The following is an 18,665-nucleotide window of genomic DNA, read 5'->3' as shown; positions in this document are numbered from 1 at the left end:
AAAAGCAGTCGATTTTGAGTTACTCCAGTCCCTGTTCCTCTAGTGTTTTAAGAGGCTATACATGGAGATGCACACAGGGGCCAGCGTTGGGTGTCTGGCTGTCCTGCTGGGCTTCGTGGAAGATTTTGTCCCGGCAGCAAGCAAAGATCTGGGTTGGCGTGGCTGGAGAGGCAGCAAGCTTTGTGGTCAAGCGCAGGTTGGTAAGATTTGCTTTAGGTAGAAGTAAAGCAAAGAGCCTTTTGCTCCGCAGGGATGGAGACAGGGATAGAGGAACTATTTGCTATAAATCTGCTATAATTAGAGGCAGGGTGCCCTCAGGGACACCCACGCTGCTGCTGCTGCAGCAGTGAAGGGGAAAGCTGGGTGCCAGAGCTGGGTCTCCCCTGCCACTGCTGCCACCCTCAGTCCAGCATCCAGGGGTCTTGCTTGGCCAAGTAAGGGTGAACGGCGCTCTGCTGCTGGCTCAGCGCTGTCATTTAGAAAGAATTAAGTAGTGTAATCGTATCTTCTGAAGCAGGTAATGCTGCCTGATTATGAGTAGGGGAGGGGGAATTAGAAGCCAAGGCAAAGACAGAGCTGTTTAATGGACCCATTAGAGGGCATTAGCTGATAATGACAGGACATTGCTGGCATTTTAAAGAGAGGCAGCGCACACTGAGCTATAGGCTTGGGGTATGCGTGTGCCTCTCCATCTGTCATGCTGTCTCTGGCCAGCTGTAGTGCTTCTCCTGTCTCCCAGGGAGCGATTCCTACATGGTCTCTCAAGCTGGGTGCTCAAGGAGACTTGAGGGGGTGGGAAGCCCAAGGGTGGCAAGGTGGCTGACCCCCAGGGTGCATCTCTGGCTCGTGGAGCCATGCGGGAGCGGCTGCATTGCACCCATCTTGCAGCAGGCACGGGAGCCCCGATGCTGCAACCCCACGACTTGCCTCCCACAGGTCATCGCTGCCTTCTCCTTGCTGACCCTTTGCATGACCTGTGCCACCGCTCCTGAAGGACCCATCCTTGCCTCTGACGCCTTGCTGCAGTGCCAAGAAACGTCAGTGACTCCGGGAACGTCACCCGAACAGCTTTCTGCTTCCCCAGCTAATCCATCCCCCGCTGTCTCTGACACCCGGGATTCATCATCACTCACCAGGGCTAGGCCAAGAGGAAGGGCCAGGACCTGCAGCAGTGCCAGGAGCACCAGCATTGTGCTTCCCTCCTGTTCGGTCCAGTCAAAGAGCATCAACTTCTCCAATCAGTGAGGCAGATACACTTAAAAAACAAAAAAATAATTATAAGCCAAACCACAGCTCTACAAATAGGACCCAGTTGGTGGGGAGGATGATATTTAAAGACTCCAGAGAAATGGAGAAACGAGCAAATTGGATACATATGGGATGGGGAGGGTGGAAGAAGCAGCCCAGACAAAATTTCTCATGGATCTAGAGTTCCTGTGTATTTTAGTCCTGGTTCCTGACAAGAAGAACCCCTTCTGCACCTCCTCGCCAGCAGCTTTGCATGTGGGCACGGGCCAGGGCTGATCAAAGACCAGCCAAGCACAGCACAGAGCTCGATGCTGCCTGAAAAAGAGCCTGGCTTGGCCCTGGGGCAAGGCTAAGCAAACTCAGCCAGCCCTTCTTGCTGGGGAGTAGCAGGAATGGGGTGGACAAATAATTCAGGGTAAAACCCCTCCCTCTGCACCCCAAGGAAACCACAGCTCCAGCTAACTACTCAGGCAGTGCTTCCCCAGTGCAGGATGCAGTTATGCCTCCCGGGGACCAGAGAGGGACCTTGCACAGGCAGCAACCTGGATGATTGATATAACCTGTTCAAGGATGTGTTTCTTGCTCTCTCCCTTTCTTCTTTTCCTTCTCTGTCCTCCCTTCCACACCCTCCGCCCCTTCTTTTCCCCACTGGGTCTTTTCAGTCAGTAATTACAGCTGAAGTGGACAATCTGTCTTTTTATTTTTAGGCTGGATGCACTGCCAACGGCCACCGGGCTGCTGAAACGAGGCAGCAGTGATGCAGCGAGGATGGCTGCATGGGAATGGGGCACGCTGTGGGGTACCTGTCTCCCCGCACAGAGCAGATATACCCCTCTGGCATAGATGCGAGAGTAGCTTCAGGGGTGGATGCCCGTGCAGATGCTTTCTGAGCATCCCTTCACCCACACCCTGCAGCTTTTGGAGCACTGGCTGGGCTGGGACAACACCTACACCCAGGTTTGGCAGGACAGGCAAAGTCTGGGGATATTTAATTGTAAAACCACAGCAGGGAAAATCCAGCCGTGGCTGCTAGCTGACCTTGGAGCATGATCTGTCTTGTTTCATGCGTGCTGTCCTTCAGCATCCCACCTCGGGATGCTGTCGAGACAGGGCAGCAGTACAGCCCCCCAGCATGGTCCTTACCCTGGGAATCCTGCAAGCTTTCCTCCTTTGCTTCAGGTTAGCCGACTCCTGCCTCCCAGTCTCTTCAGCACATTTTTTTCCCCCTTGCTGCATCCTCTCTGCTCGTCTGAGCAGTTTCGCTAATAAACTCTTGCACCTCAATTGATGGGAGCGAGGTGTGAGATGCTGCCGCGCGGAAGGTGCGGGAAGGAAGGGAGGGAGGGTCCTGGAGGTGTGGAGAGTAGTTCAGCAGCAGCATCAGCACCTACTCACTCTGCGGGTGTTTTGCTAGACAACACTGTCTGCGATAGCCCTGTGTATGTGTGCCAGCGAAGATAAATCCCTGATTCAAAGGGAGGCAGTGAGAGCGAGAAAAAGCAGAAAAGGGAAGAAGAAAACAATTAGAGTGACTTATGATTTAAGGGAAGAAATTGAAAGTCTCTCTCTCTCTCTCTTTCCCTCCTGGGCAGCTGGAGAGTTTTATCCTCTTCCAGCTCTGCAAGACACACAAACCCCAAAGCTCCCGTTGTTTCTGAAAGCACAGGTTTGAAGGGGACAGGGAGAGGAGCAGCCTGCTCCTCCAGCTCTCCCCTCCAAAGGTGGCTGTCACCTGAGAGGTGCAAGGCAGACATTTCACTTAACCCACACTCAGCTGACCGAATTGATTAGTCAGGTTTTTAATCTTGCTTTGGCAAAGTTGCCCCAAGGCTGGAGTTAAATCCCTGCCCCAACACAGCTGGGACATCCAGCAGTCCTCTGGGTGAAACACCAGAGACCGTGGCCACAACTGGGGAGTAGAAAGATAGGAGAGAAGAGAGAAAGGAGAACAAACTTCACCCTCAAGTAGTATTTCAGTTGCTTTAAAAAAAAAAAAAGAAAAAACTAAAACCAAGGAGGCAACCAGTGGAAGAGGGTCGAAGGTAGTCGTGTGGGCTGCAACACCATGGTGCAGGACAGCCTGCTCCTCCATAATGCCCTGACTGCACCGCAGAAACACCAGAATAAAGCTGGTGGGAGCAGAGCATCAGGTCAGAACAAGCCAAAGCATGGTACCCATCGGTTTGGTGTGGCCGATACACACCCACCCTCCACGGAAGCCAAAAGCATCCTTGCAGCACAGCACATCAGGCTGCACCCAGGCTGTAATTCAGCAGAAATGCTGTATGTACTACAACCTGCTCTGCTTGGAGATCAGGAGAGCAACCCAAAGTGTCTTCCTGTAGCCCTCAGGGCTAGGATCTGAGATGAACACCTTTCTCACCACATTTCAGACCTGAAGTGACCTCACATCTTGGGTTTTTTCCTTTCCTTCCTCCTTCACAGATGGTTTCATTAACATGAAGAAGCCCCAAAAGACAGGAAAAGCAGGAAGGAGCCCTAATGCAGGGCAGGTGCAAAGAGCAAAGAACTTGTGAAGTACAAGACAGGCTATTTCGTACAGCAAACACTCGTTAGTAAAAGATATTGTTGCCTGCAGGGAGACAGTTTCTGGGTGATTGAATGTAGAACTGTTTGGAACAAATTCAATAAAACCCAGCATGCCTTTTGCTTTTAAATATGCTGTTTTCTCTAAGCTGGCATTTTTCGTGGAAGCGCATTGATTGAGGCCAGGAGTTCACCAGGGAGGTTTCTGAGGTGAGATGCTGGGCACAGTGGTCACCTCAAGCCAGGGAGAGGTGGTGACCCACAGGCTGACCCATCTCACCTGGAGGAAGATATTTCAACACAGCCTTCTTCGACAAACATCTGAAGGCCTTTGGTTGTGCTCCAGCATGAAACATAGCCTCAAAACCTGATGTCAGAACCTCAAGAATTTCTGTAAAGCCTATTTTGGGTCTTTTGAGTGGTCCAAAGCTGAGGGCAAGCCTGGTTTTAATTGCCTTGATTTTCCATGCCTTTCACCTGATTACAACACATGCCCACGGTGCCAGGCTGTCAGGCAGGGGATTCTCAAAGGATTCTCTCTTCATTTTCATTTGTAAGAGCCTTCAGGACAGATTTAATTGCTGGGGTATGGACTAGCCATTTCCAGTTATGACTACGAGTGAGTAAGTGCTGGAGACCCTGTTTTAATTAAAAGACATGATATCTGTTCCTACCGAGTATGCAATAGCAACAATAGCAGGTTATTAGGAGAAGTATTATCAATCTGATCCGATCTGTGTAGTTATTAGGCCTAGCTAACTACTGGTATTGATTTTATTAGTAATATCACTGCCGCAATAAGAAACCAACTGCAGCGCATTGTTTTGCGTCATTCATCATGCTGTTCATTTGTTTGGCTTCAGATCAGCTGAATGTTTTTCCCCATTGCTCAAAATCCACGTACACATTTCCTTTCTTGGGTTTTACCTCCTTTTCCTTCATCTTTACTGCTTCCTCACTACATCTTTTGTTCCTCCCCTCTCTTGGGTTGCCCCTTGCCCTCTGTAAAACAACTTCATGCAAGATCAAAGCCAACGCATAAATTTTCCTTACTCTGAATTCAGCCAAAGAAGCTTCCAGCAGTTATGAGTCAGCAACACAAGATAGAGCTGCTGGTCACTGAGAGAAATTGCCAGGAATTTGGGGAGGATGAATCACCCTCAAAGATGGTTGAGAAGAGACAGAGAGAGAGAACCTCTTGTCCTTTCTCTTTGTCATTCAGCTCATTTTGGTCCCAGGCTGAAGCAAGGAGCACAACACAGGAATTTCCTTGCATCTTCCCATAGGAAGAAGCTGAACGAGCTCAGTGCTGGACCAGCTCCTTCCATGAAGCCACCCACAGTGAGCTGGGAGCTTGTCCTCATGTGCTGCAACACACAAAGCTTGGCTTTGGCTCCTGATGTTCCCTGGGAGTTAAATTTAACTATGGATTAACTGCAGTTTCCTTGCAAAGCTATTGCCTCTCACACCTCTTAGCCTCTTCCTTGTTCACTCAAGAAAATAACAGCTCATGCCACTCCCAAGCTCTGAAAAAGCCCACATAATTGGTACACTCTCTACAAAGTACATCTCAACCAACAGTGTGGCTATTTGGAGCACAAAGGGTGGCCTTGTCTTTCCAGAAGGGTCATGGGTTGACAGCCTCGTTTATTTTCCTGTTTGTCCAAGAGGAAAAAAAAAAAAAAACAAACTCAGGTCCTCAGAGTCAAGTCTGGTAACACCAGTTTAGGGTACCTCTGGAGGAAGAGGACAGGTTTCCATCCTACAGCCATGCAAAAGCCTCAGCACTAGCCTTGACCTTCTGGTTATTAACCAGCTCTCAGCATTCCTTTTCTTTTTTTGCCCCACACCTAGGTAGGACGAAGGATTTTGACACTGAACTGCAAAGATTTGGGAAATGTGCAGTCTGTTTTAGTGATCCTGCACATACTCAGCCATTTCTCTGTTCACAGTTGAGCAGAAAATTGCCATGTCATCAGTTTAGTGTAGGCAGCATCTTGAGGACCAAAACCAGTTTATTTTGCTGTTTTACTTCCTGGCTTGGCAGTCTTGGTTGGGTCCTGCTACTGGCTATCATTAGCATCTCTCTCTCGCACAACAGATAAATAGCAATACTAAGTCTCATACATACTTATAAATAAATATAAAAGGAGCATCAATTCAGCCATGAATACAAAGCTTAAGGATACTGCATCTCATTCCCATTTGCTGCCTCAGGCACCATGAACTGACGATCAAAATTCACCAAGCACCAAAAATATTAGTTTAATATTTGTGTGTGCTCAGCTTCTTCTTGTGCTGGGATGACAAACAGCCTTGCGAAGGCATTGCCAGAGGCACTAACACTTCCATTCTCTCTCTCACTGATTCTGGCACACAGAGGGATCTTTTCAAACCGATAAACGCTTTCATTTTTGTCTTCGCTGAAAGGACTTCCTCTATGGGGTGATGTTTTGCTAGAGGAAATGATTTAAGAGCGGAGATATGGTTGTGATTCAATATCATGCTCAGGAATTCCTTGTAAAGTCAAGGGAGAGACAAATTCTGACATTACAAGATTACCTGAGCCTCGTTTCAATTTCTCAATCTTTCTGGAGTGAGAATCAGGCAACAAACCTACAAAGACCATGATGCCTTTTCATGTTGTGCCTCATAGCTTCTGCTCCCAGGTGGAACAGCAGCAACACGGTCTTTCTGACCCACATGAGAACATGCCAAAGTAAGGGGAGAAAAGGAAAAAAAGGAGAACGAGCTTTTCCAACCCCTCTGTTAGGGTCAGCTTAAAGTGGATGGAGTTCAGAGCAGTTGCAATGTCAGAGCTGGTTCCTCACATCCTTCCCTACTTGGGATGCATCAACCATTGGCAGGTTAATCCAGCAGGAAAAAGAGACCAGCCGTGAGGAACAGATTTACAGATTTTTCTCTTTGCTTTCCCTCCTCATGGCCATTTTATTGCTGAAAGGCAGGATGCCCTGAGCCGATGTACACCAGAAACCCAGACAAACAACAAACGGTTGTCAGACACCCTCTACAGAAACAGATCTGCTCAGCCAGGGCGAGCTCAAGCACAGCAGTTTGATTGAGTTACCTTCTTGCATTACAAGGGGATGGGTTCAAACCCCACTCCTGCTGCCATGGGGGCATCCCAGTTCCCCCCCCAGCTAGCACAGATCAGCCCAACATCGAGTCTCAGGTAGCAGGTCCCTCCTACTGATAAACATACATATTTCTGGCCTCGGGCGAAGATGTTTTGGACATGTTTCTCAACGAGCTGCGGAGAAGAACAATGCTGTGTCTCTCCTCGCCAAGGTGGGCTGTGGCAAGGCAAAGTCCTGCTTTCACTCCAGCACTACGCTGAATCACAAAGCTTTGTATTTGCCTGTCAATATCCCAGCTGGATTCTGCTTCTATATATTTAATTCGAGATGAGTACTGCAGGACCTCTTTTGTTAGCTGGATACCTCATGCACATTGTTATTATTTCTTTCATAAAAAATCAATAAAGACTTAGGAACAACAACCACCAATAATAACAGTACATCCCTCTCTGTGTCTTTGTGTTGCAACTTGCTGAACAGCTCAGAAAAGCAGCAGACAACAGTCCAAACAGAAGATTAAAAAAATAATAGTGGTTTTCAAATTGGACCTAGTCTACCAACCTGTTGCCTTGGGATAAAGTTTCCGGCCACTTACAACTGAGACACCATCTCAGCCCATAAGAAGTCAGCAGCAGAGGCTCAGGAAGGGAAGAAATGTTCCGCAGATAAGGCACCGGCCAGAGTTCCGCTAATTTGGTGTCCCAGTCCTCTTGCCTATGAAACATGGCCAAAACCACTGACACAAACTTAAGAGCACCACTTTGAAAGCCATAGGCGAGCCATTGCTATTGAAGTGCCTTCCTGGGCACTAACAAAACTCAAGGACACACATTCCCTTGACGGTTTCTATGCTGCTTTGAAATGTGGAGATACGAAGAAAGATTTCTCTGCCCTCCACCTCCAGGAAACAGCCACAGAAGCAGGAACTGAAATTACCCAGGACCTCTACAGTTCAGCTCCAGAGTATCATTTAAATACCATACACGAGAGGTTAAAAAAACAATCACACGCCTGCAAGGCAACGCACTCCTTGTACTCTTGTGACTTGTTCCTACAGGTCAAGCTGGGACTCCCACAGACAGACCAGAGACCTGGGTCAGGGGCTGGTCAGCTGTGCTCCAGGTCAATACTACCTTCAGGTGAACTACAGCAGGCTGAGAGCTTCTTCACAAAGAAAGCTCCCCCCGCCCCCCCCCAAAAAAAAAAAATTTTTCCTGCAGGACTCAGACACAACCTGCACTTCACATCTACCAGATTTCCAGCATCTGGGTTAAAGAAAATATATAACACTCTAATACTATTGTTTTAAAGGTTAATGTATTCCCAGCCACAACTCCGAGCAGAGATTTCAGTCCAGGAACAATCATCCAGTGGCAGGAAAGTATTGAGTAGATGACCTAGGTCTTTCCACCTCTAATTTTTATGCATGTTTGACTCCTTTTTTCATTTCTTTCCTTTTCCGGTTCACCCATCCAAAGTAATATAAAACTAAGGCTAAACACAGCTGGGGTTTTATCCACATCACAGCTATTACACACACAGCATCAGCATATATCGCAGCACCTATGCTCCTCCGCTATTTTTTCTTCCCACATGAAGGATTGCTGCCGTTACTACACACAGACCGAGATGCTTTCAGCAGGCATCTTTCTTGACTTCCCAGGCATTCCCACGTACAGCTTTCATAAACCAGAAAGCTGCTCCAAGCACTACAAGATAAGGAAATTCAAGCACCAAAAAGAAAGAAAAGCTGGTGCCCTTGAATATATTAACAGCTGATGAAAAGACAGGCTCTAACTCCCCAAACCCTTCTCCTAGACTATGAAAGAAAAGGCAGAGAAAGCAAATAGTAGCACAGCCAGAAAACCTTTTAGCTCTTGAAATAAAGGAAAAAAGAAAAGTTTAGGGGGTTAGTAAACACTAATCTTAAATTTAAATACAGCAAACCTGGAGTTCTTCATGCAGAAGCCTAGTAGCAGAGACCCAGCAGGCCCCCACCAATCCAGTACTGCTCAGGTCTTCCCTGTTTATCCCCCAGCAGCTGGATCCACTCGATTAAATGGCCTTAGCTGGGAATACACCTCACCTGTTAACCCATCCCAGCTTGCCTCCGCGCAGCTGAGCAGCAAATGAAGGTTGGAGACAGGACTGACCCCAACAGCAGTCGCTTAGAGACCCTCAGAGATGGCTGGTGTTTACAGTGGAGATCAATCTGTTAAAGGGAGGGCTTTGGAGAAACATTCATACTTTTCTGCATTAGAGGAAGAGGTTTCATTAGACCTAGAATAGCACTCTTGGGTGTGTGGAAATGTGCCGTACTTAACCCAGCAGTTTTTTAATGACACATATAAGAATGTTATCAGTCTTAATTTTTAATTCGAAGCCCAGGTTTTAGTTTTCCTACAACTCTGCTGATGCTGAGAAAAGGTGAAAGCGCTCCTAAATCTTACACCCAGGCAAAACCAGGGTAAATCCACCCATCCCGAGGAGCATAGGGAGGGGCAGGGGGTGCTGGGAGGAGGACCGGACCACCCTGGTGAAGATGGTCCAAGAGGAAGCATTGAGCATCCTTGGAGAGGGTGTGAGACCCTCCGAGGAGCTTCACATCATAAGATAGCAAATTTTAGCAAAACATTACCTTCCTTTTCATGCTCTGGTTTACTAGCCTTGCCCTCATCACAGCCCAGAAGAACTGGAGCTTGTGTGAGCGTCCAGCCTGGGCAGCGCTGCATCGCATTGCAGCTGGGGAGATCTCCTGGCCTTTTAAATTCCAGGTCAGCATGATCCAGGAATAAAATTCACCCGTGTGCCAGACCCAACACAAGATATCAACAGACTCCTCTGGAGGCTTGAATGTGCTTAATGCTGGCCTTGACCCAAGGCTGAGTTACAATGGGAAACGTGGAAGCAGGCAATATAACAAAACCAGAGCAAATTAAAGAGAAGAAAGGCATAGCTCAGGTGACTCAGATGGAATATAGGCCATCAAAACACTGCTCTGCTGTTTCCTACTGGGTTGGTGACTTTGAAAGCTCAGAGTCTGCTGGTGGGAAATAGGAGAGGTAAGGATACAGGTTGTGTCAGTGTGGCCTTGATACTTGCAGCCCAATAGTGCCTCCTGGCATACGCCGGGAATGAGTGCTTTCCTTTCGGAGAAGGAAACACAGACGCCACCCGAAGCAGAAATAGTCAATATTTCTTTTTTATTATTATTTTATTCAAACTACCATTCCAGGGGGGAAAAAAAAAATGGCTTTTTCATCCAAATGCAATTTTCTGTGGGAATTACATGATCTTCATGTTTTCTCCTGTTGCTTCTTGTTGGTGTTGAAGAACTGACATGCACAAAATTAAAAAAAAAAAAAAAAAGGATATTTCTATGTTGGATAGCTGAGAGCTGAACAATTTTGATCAACTGGATGAAAGCATTCAGAAAAATTCCAGATCAAACACGATAAGCTGTCCAAGTGCTTTTCGGCACTGGGGGCTCCTTTCTGAATAAAAATGTTGACCCCAGGGGGAAGGGCAGAAGGGAAGAAAACCTGTCCTAGTAAACTCCACCCCTAATTCCTCTTAAAATTGCAAATGAAATAATTTTCTTCTTTTTTTTTGTGGCAAAGGTGGTCTCACCAGATTATGACAACCAACAGTAGGAACCCACGCCCCTACCCCCACCCGTGATAATACCTAGTTATTCAAATATAGATAATCAGAGGAAGAAAAACCACCTCTGGTGCCTGGTGCAGTGTTGGACAGGCAGTTTTGCTGTTATGGGTCTGACACCTCTCTGCGCTCAGGAGGGGACAAAGTGGGCAATGCAGTCTCTCACATCACCCTAGGATTAAGGGATTACCATTAATTAACGCTGCGGCTCCGCCTGGGCCCTGCCTGCGTTGCCTGCGATACACTATCTTGCCATCAGAAAGAACCAGATGGATCTGAATTTCCAAAATCTCTGAGATGGAGAAAGAGCAGGTATGACATAGGAGGTGGGGGTATGGGGCGAGCCGGCTACCGAGATGGGAGGGCTGTGAATGAATCATCAGAGAGAAAAACTGAAATCTCAGTAATTTAAGTTTTCTTCTCATTTCCCAAGGAGAAAAGGCACATGGGATCCCATTCCGTGTTTGTACGTCAGCACCTGCTATTAGCTTTTGACTGTTTTCTTTTAAGGCAAATCTGGCAGAAGGGTAGTGCTCTCAAAGTAGCAAATCTTCATAAATTTGGGACAAACGCTGCATAAGTGCCCCCACTAAAAGCAGAACAAAGGTACTACCATGGGAGAGGGCTTTCTGGGAAGAGGGTTGAAATGGCTCGGTTAAAGGCAGGAAAGCTCCGTTAAATGAGGAGGAGAAGATATCTCCCCATCTCCTTGGTTCCTCCAGGGAGATAGCTCTTCCGCTCTCCGCTTCCTATCAGATACTGAGCCCGTAGCATCTACTGCTGCAACACCATGAAAATAGCAAATCCTCAACCTCTCCTGGCCTTTGCGAGATCCGGGGACCAAGATCTTAACAGTGACTAATGAAAGCGAGCCGTCCCCGTCCCTTGGCTGTTAGGATCACCTTCATTTCCAAAGAACAGCTGCTTGGCACTACCCAAACCCCCCATCTCTTCAGTCGGATATGCCGTCCTTGCAACAGCGAGTCACCTCTGAAAGCCCAATGCTCGAATAACCGGGTCCGAAGAGGGAAACAAGCTGCGTCGCTGGGAAAAGAGATTTATTTATTCAAAATAAGGAGTTTGCTGCTGGTGCAGCAGCTCTCACTAGCCCCAGGGTACGCCAGGACGTGCCCAGTGAGCGCGCAGCACGTGGCTCATGTGGCGTGCCTTCCCAGGTGTGGTACCCTGCGCTTGGCAGAAGGCGAGCATCAATTATCCCAACCCATCTAGAGAAGAAAACATAAAATATGTTTACCAGACAGTCTGGCCAAGCAGCGTCAGGAGGGGAAGATGAAGGTGTCAGATGTAGCAGGAGCCCAGCTGATATTGTGTTCTCACTCTTTTTTTTTTTTTTTGGTATAAATTAAAAAAACCCACAACTTTCCTGAGGACAAACTGGCTAAGTTCACTTCATGATCATACCACCAGCAGCATAAAACAATCAGGGATGCCCTGCAGGCCTCTCAGACCTTAACTGTGCCCAAATCCAAGTACTTTAATGTAGCAATAAGTCTGTCTGTAGAGAAGAGCCTGCCTGTAGAGCATCCCAACCTGCAGGATGCCATATCAGGTGCCAGGAGACCAGGACCGCTCTGATACCACCATGGCATGAGAAGTTCTCTGCGATAGTCCTTCTCCAGAGTTTGCCTGTCCTTTCCTTATTGACAGAGGTAACTCAGCCATGACTTTCACGTCTAAACGAACACCTTAGCTTAGCGTTGCCCAACCTCTCTGCCCTTTAGAACCTTTTTTGGTGGCACTTCAAGATGCCACAGCCCACCCCCATCAGTAAGACCTTCTCCATGCATAGCTGGTTGTATGTCCCCTGTCCTGCATACTTGCCTTGGCGTGTGTGGACACAAATACTGGTACACTGTGACAAAGGTACTTATATTTGGGTACACGGATGCTTTTGGCACATGTGAGAGCAGGAAGACCTCCCGCGCTTCCCACATCCCCAAAGCCTTGGGCAACACAGCTGGAGCGGGGATTGTACTGGTGGGCTTCAGTTAGCTCCCAGCCTGCAGCCCTAACACCCCTATCTCAGGTTTGGCTCTTTGCCTTGCTGCTTTTTTCCCTAAAATATAAAGTAGATGAGGAGTGCCTGGTTAACAGCTAATTTCCCTGTTCTCTTAAGTCGCCAAGATTAAAAGCTTTCTTCCTGATGGTTGCTTCATAAAAGACCCAAAGGTTTTTACTCATTTATTCCTTTAAAAAGGAACACATTATCTATTTTAAAGGATGTGGTTTTATGGGTAAAATCCTCACCAATGCTCCATCTCCTAATCCTGCGCCCCGCTGATTTTCCAGACAAGCCAGAGCTACAGAAACGCACCTGAGCAAAAGCAGAAGTTTTGACAAACTCCAGCCTTACTGTGCAGCTTCCAAGATTCGTACAACCCCCGCTTAGAAACACAGGATTTCTGATGGTTAGATGCTTTCATCCAGGTGAGGTGGTCCTTTCCTCCTTGGAAAGGTTACAGCTGCTCAGAAACCAGCACTTTTGGAGCTTTAAGTTAAAGTATGCTGGGTTTTGAGTGCTGTAGGAAAGGACATATGGCACGCACAGCCCTTTTAATATGTGTTAGCCAAATAAATGTTCCTATTCCAAGGCAGGTGAAGCAATAATAAATATCAGGTAGGAGAAGTGAGCCCGCCGTACCTTTTCATTTGTATGCATGGTATTTTTTTTTTTATTAAATAAAAATTCACTCTCCAGAAATGTAGCCCAGACCTGCTAGCTCAGGCCAGCTCTTGTTAAAATGATTATTAATGGTAGTGCACCTCTTCATAATGGGAATGAATGGTCCAGCTGCCTTTCAGTTCCACACATATTACTGACTTATTCCTTCAGCCGCCTCTCGGTTGCAATATTCCCCGCAGCCTTTGCCTCCAGCCCTTGAAGATCTGCATGCGGGCGATCCATCTTGTAACTTTTAATGCTTATTTTTCTAAAGAGGTAAAAATAAACCATTCCATTTGGATGAAAAATACAGGATGTAGTGCCGAGCCCACCAAGGGAGATGGGGTGGGGGGGGCGGAAGGAAGAAGAGTCTTTTCTCCCTTTTCCATGTATTTAAACCTTAAACGCATAATCCATCTCCCTTAACAGCCCCTCCCCTCCCAAATAAATAATTTCCTCACCGTGGTGGAGCGGGGGATGACAAGAGGAGGATCATAACTCATGGAAAGGAGGCATAGGCAGACTAGGCAGAGATCTCCTGGCACTCAGGGAATGTGTTGCAGTGCACCATGCAAACTCCCAGAGGATGTCTGCTGCACCAAGGGCGATTTCGCCATAGTAAAATCTTGCAAAAGCAATTTTTAAAGCAAGGGCTGCTCCCGAGCCCTTTGCGTGGCTCTTCCCATACGAATCTGTAGGGCCAGCAGGAAACACGTACCCCTGGATGCCCAGGAGAGCAGGGAGTGGGTGGGAAGGAGGGCGAAGGGGGATCCACGCCTTTGCTCCTGCCTCTGCGTGGCAAGGGAGGGTCGCTGTGTTTTCACGCCTGCTTAATCGCTTGTAATCCTGGAGGAGCAGGCTGCCAGGGATGGGTGAGCGTGCCAAACCATGCCGGGGTGAGCACGGGTTCGGCGATGCAAGTGCTGGCTGCCGGCACAGGGTCCTTCCCCCGCCAGCTGCTCCAGACTGGATCCAGGCATTTCATACACTGGAAAAAAACCACCGATGGCTTCAAACACCGGCCTCTGTCTCTAGACAGCTTCTGGCCACTTTAGCCACGCAGGCAGTTCAAGGCGCAGGCTCTTGAGGGTGCGCGTTGTCTCGTCTCAGCAAGCACCAAGCCCCTCTCGGGTCGCCGTAAAGCAATCGCTAATCGAGAGCTTGCACGTTGCTGCAGCCAGCTAATAGCAGGACAACAGGCAGATGCATTCTGATGCACCAGAATAAATAAACCTGGCTGGAGCTGGCCGTCGATAGTTTTGAAAATAGTCAGCAATATTGAACTTCTTGAAGCCATCTCAAGGGGTCCAAAAACCACACAGAACAACTCTGCCCAAAACCACAAGCTCTTTCAGACCTTCCAAATTTGAATGCCTAAATATCACAAATCCCACTCAAATTTCCCTTATAGTACAACCGTGCCCTCCATATACCAGAACCATCCCAAACATCACAACCCGCTCACCCAGTACCCCACAAAGACCGCCACCACGCATCTTCGAAATAACGCACAGCTATGTGCCACAGATCCCCCACCAACCCCGCCAGCCCCCCGACAAGCACCCCCAGAGCTATCACCAAAATATCGCCAAACAGGTCCCCAAACAGTCTCTAAAGACTGGCTACCACTAGTGAAAATCTCGCTTTTGGTGTTGGCCCTGTCTTCAGCACTTCCTACCATTAAGGGGATATAAAAGGGCCACTTTGCTGTTGCATTCAGTAGTGTGTTTGTTCTGATTCACCAAAGTATATGGATTAAAAACATGATAATTATGGCTTTTAGCAGAAGAGCACTCAAGGAAAAAGCAGTGGCAGAGGCAGAAGGAGCTCTGTGGCACGCAGCCCCAGGACATCAGCAAGGCAAGGCTTGCAGGGACCGACCCTGAAAACACTGGAGCAGCTCCATGGCACTGCTGGATGGGGCAAAAAGAGTCAAGGGAAGTGTGGGTTAACCTCTCTGCTTTCCCACATACTTATATCTGCTGAGAATTTAAGCTGAAATTTGTGAAGACTGGTCTCTCTACATTTGCTGCTTAGTTGCTTTTCTAAAAAAAAAAAAAAAAAAAAAAAAAAAAAAAAAACACACACAAAAAAATCCCCCAAAAACCAAACCCAACCAACCAAAAAAAGACCCCAACCCCATGTCTACTGGTTTTCAGGAAAATGACACCTAACTCTAATTTTGATTGAAACTTAACCAGCGGTTAATACCAGTGGTTACCAGCCACTGCCCATGCAAGCAGTTATGGCCACATCTCTTCTCCCCGGCGTAATGCAGCTCTGGCTCCATCTCCACCTGCGACGTGGCAAGCACGGATGGAGAGGCGTTTGCCTACACGTATGTAAAAGTGATTATAGGCAGAAGCCTGAGGGTTTGTTTCGGAACAATGTCGTAATAAGCCCGAGGATAATCTGCTGCCCAGAGACAGGTCTTTTTCCCAGAGGGGTGGCAGCCACAAATTAGATAGTCACATCACGTTATTTCCAGTGAGTTAACTCCCAACGCCGCACCTCCGTCCCACCGAGGAGGGGGACAGCACAAATTGAACCGTCCCCAGCAGATGCGCCCCAAATCAAAGATGTTTCGGGTGGGGAAAGGGGCCGGGGGGAGGATTTTTAATGGCCCAAAGTGGTGGAAATTCATTACTCTGATAAGGCCCTGGGAGTTGTTGGTTTGAGCTTCAGCCATGGACAGTCCCCAGAGAAATTTCACCATGTTCAAGCTAATCTTCTTATAAACATTGTTGTGGGGTTTTTTTTTTATTTTATCCGACATGTGTCAAGCAGGCCTACTAAGCCTATTACATCTCCAGGGAGGTTGGGGTTTTTTCTTTTTCCTACCCCTCACCACCCCCCATCTAAATGCTGCTTGTCTCCTTTTTGGCTCCTCTGGACATTTCTCCATCACTACAGACAAACCAATTTTTTATAATTAACACTGGGAAAAAATATCTCGGTGAGTTTGGATGCTCAGGTGAGATAAACAGCCAGGTTCCGGCTAGACTTCCCAAATTTCTGGAGCTCGTAGGCCTCAGAGATGAGCTATAAAACTTGCTGGACTATCCATTCTTGCTGTGTTCGTTTATTTTTCTTTCCAACAAACCATAAAAATAAATAGATAAAGAGTTAACTGGATGTTTTTCTGTGCTTCTCTTGTACAAAATAGTTCAAGCTATTGGTAAAGCCCCAGTTGGGTACTGCCTTTATTTGTACTATTCCCTCTGTTTGTATTTACAAGCAGAAATAGGCAGGGATTAGACCCCTGGACAGGATGGTTTTAAATGATGTGGTGAATATGAACCTGCCTTTCAGCTTCAGGTTGAGGGATATGCCTTGTGAAGGGACATCTTTCCTGAGAACTCCCTCCCCACTCTGGTGGAAAGTTTGTAGGAAGCCAATAGAAAGGATGAAAAGGAGGGGAAAAAATAATATAAAAACTTGTGCTGTAAATGGCCATTTTCTGGAGGAAGCATCAAGCTCTCGCCACGCAACGGAGATTAGAAATACCCAAGGAGCAAAGAACATTCACACACGTACTTGCACAAACACCAACACGTACACTCTGGAGACTTTGCTACAGAAAATCAATGTGAGCTTATCAGCCTGCAGCAGAGTCAGGACAATTAAACATTTCCCTCTCTGCCTTTATATATTGGATTTAACTTTTGAAGCTATTCTCACCTGTGGATGGAGAGAAAGAAGCATCTGAGCCAGCATCTCTTATGGAGAGTTCTCTCTAATGCAGGCAGTAGCCAAAATTAGTTCCATGGCTAACCGCTGCCTTCTTTGCCCTTAAAAAAAAAACCCAAACCTGTCTCTTGTTTCCTACGTATGGACCAAAAAAAGGAAGGTAGTGTGCATTCAACATTGATTTCTTTGCTGGAACCTCTCCTTGCGCACAGACTTCTGCACTTACAGGAGAAATACTTCTCCAAACGCTGAGCTTTTGTCGTCATGTTTTTTTCCAGTGCAGAGCAAAACTGCAGAAGGAGGCCAACAGGAACCAGAAATGGGGCCCGAGCAGCAAAACCGAGCCCAGATTCGGAGCTGCCTCCCAGGTCGTGCACAGGTTGGGGACGAGGTGGTGGGTGCCATCTGCTACAAACCCAATCTATTAAAGCACTAGCTCTCAATTCAACCAGAGCCAAAAGGTGTTTGAAGCCCCAGAAGAGTCTCAAGCCAGCTTCTAAACATATCCTCCTGTTCCTTTCCCTGGTTTTTACTGAAAAACAGCTACTCCAGCTCAAAGGCATTGGAGGAACGGAAAAGCACCAAGATAAACCAAATAATTAACAAGCTCAATTACTAACAAGCCAGTGATTGCTCTTCCTAGTGCCTGCTCCAACCACCTCCACGCGGAGGTCCGGGTGGACCGCCCAGGAGCTCTGCGTGGCACAAAGCTTTCTGGAAGGACATCAGCACCCCCAAAACCCTGGCTGCTAACTTCACATCCTACAAGCATCCTCCATCCCTTGAGCTCCGTCCACACAGACACGCTTTAAAGCCATCGAGTCCGAGCTCTGCCTTGGCGAGAGATCAAGCGCAGCAGATTTGCCTACAACCCTCCTGTCTTATCACGCATTAGCCCCGTCCAGATGTCAGGCGCTATCCCTCTGTTAACAATCCCCTTTTCCTTCTTCTTTTATCTCCCCATTAAATTGCTGACAAGACCTTCCTGGCGGCCTTTTCAAAAGTAGAGGAGATCAAAAAATCAACAGCGTATTTCAAAAGCAAAAGTCCTTAGGGAAAATAAGAAGGAAAAAAAAATAAAATAGGAGCAAGGAGGAGACTGCAACGCCATTATAGTGCACAGAGCCGAGAGCAACAGACTGCTTTTGCAAGCACTTTAACTCACTGCTGGTAGGAAAGGGGCTGGATATCGTTTTAGCTTCCACAGAGCTGCCTTCACGAGCATTGCTGGTACCTCCAGCCTTGCCCTTGCAAACACTTGTGCCGCGCTCAGCGCTGCAGAACGGCATTAGAAAGTCACGTCTGGTTGCAGGCAGACCGAAACCCCAGCGTGGCATCCCAGCCCCGATGCATGCTGACAGCAAACCTCCTGCTGACATCGTGGGGACCAGAAGCGTGCTCCGCAAGGCGCAAGGACCTCTCCACGGGAACGTCTCCTTTGAACACAGTGGCCAGCACGGAGGAGGAAAAACTGGGGGAAAAATACCTTTCCCATCCACGCAGAGAAAGGATTTTTTTTTTTTTTGATGGGCAGACGAAGGCAATTTATCTCCCTGCCTAGTCAACTTTACTGCCACTTTTCCATAGCATTCCAGTAAAGCTGTAGAAGAGTTTTAGCTTTATGCTCACTTTTGAAAAGGTGACGCTGCCGCCTTTCAAAGGACACCGAAGAAGAGGCGATGCAGGGAGGTGACTCTGTCCGAGTGGCTGACAGCAGCAGGCAGAGAGCAACCAGG

Source organism: Aquila chrysaetos, chromosome 11 (assembly GCF_900496995.4).
Source record: "Aquila chrysaetos chrysaetos chromosome 11, bAquChr1.4, whole genome shotgun sequence".
NCBI classification, from domain to species: domain Eukaryota; kingdom Metazoa; phylum Chordata; class Aves; order Accipitriformes; family Accipitridae; genus Aquila; species Aquila chrysaetos.
The sequence above is the reverse complement of the archived record's forward strand: the minus strand, read 5'-3'. Positions refer to the sequence as shown.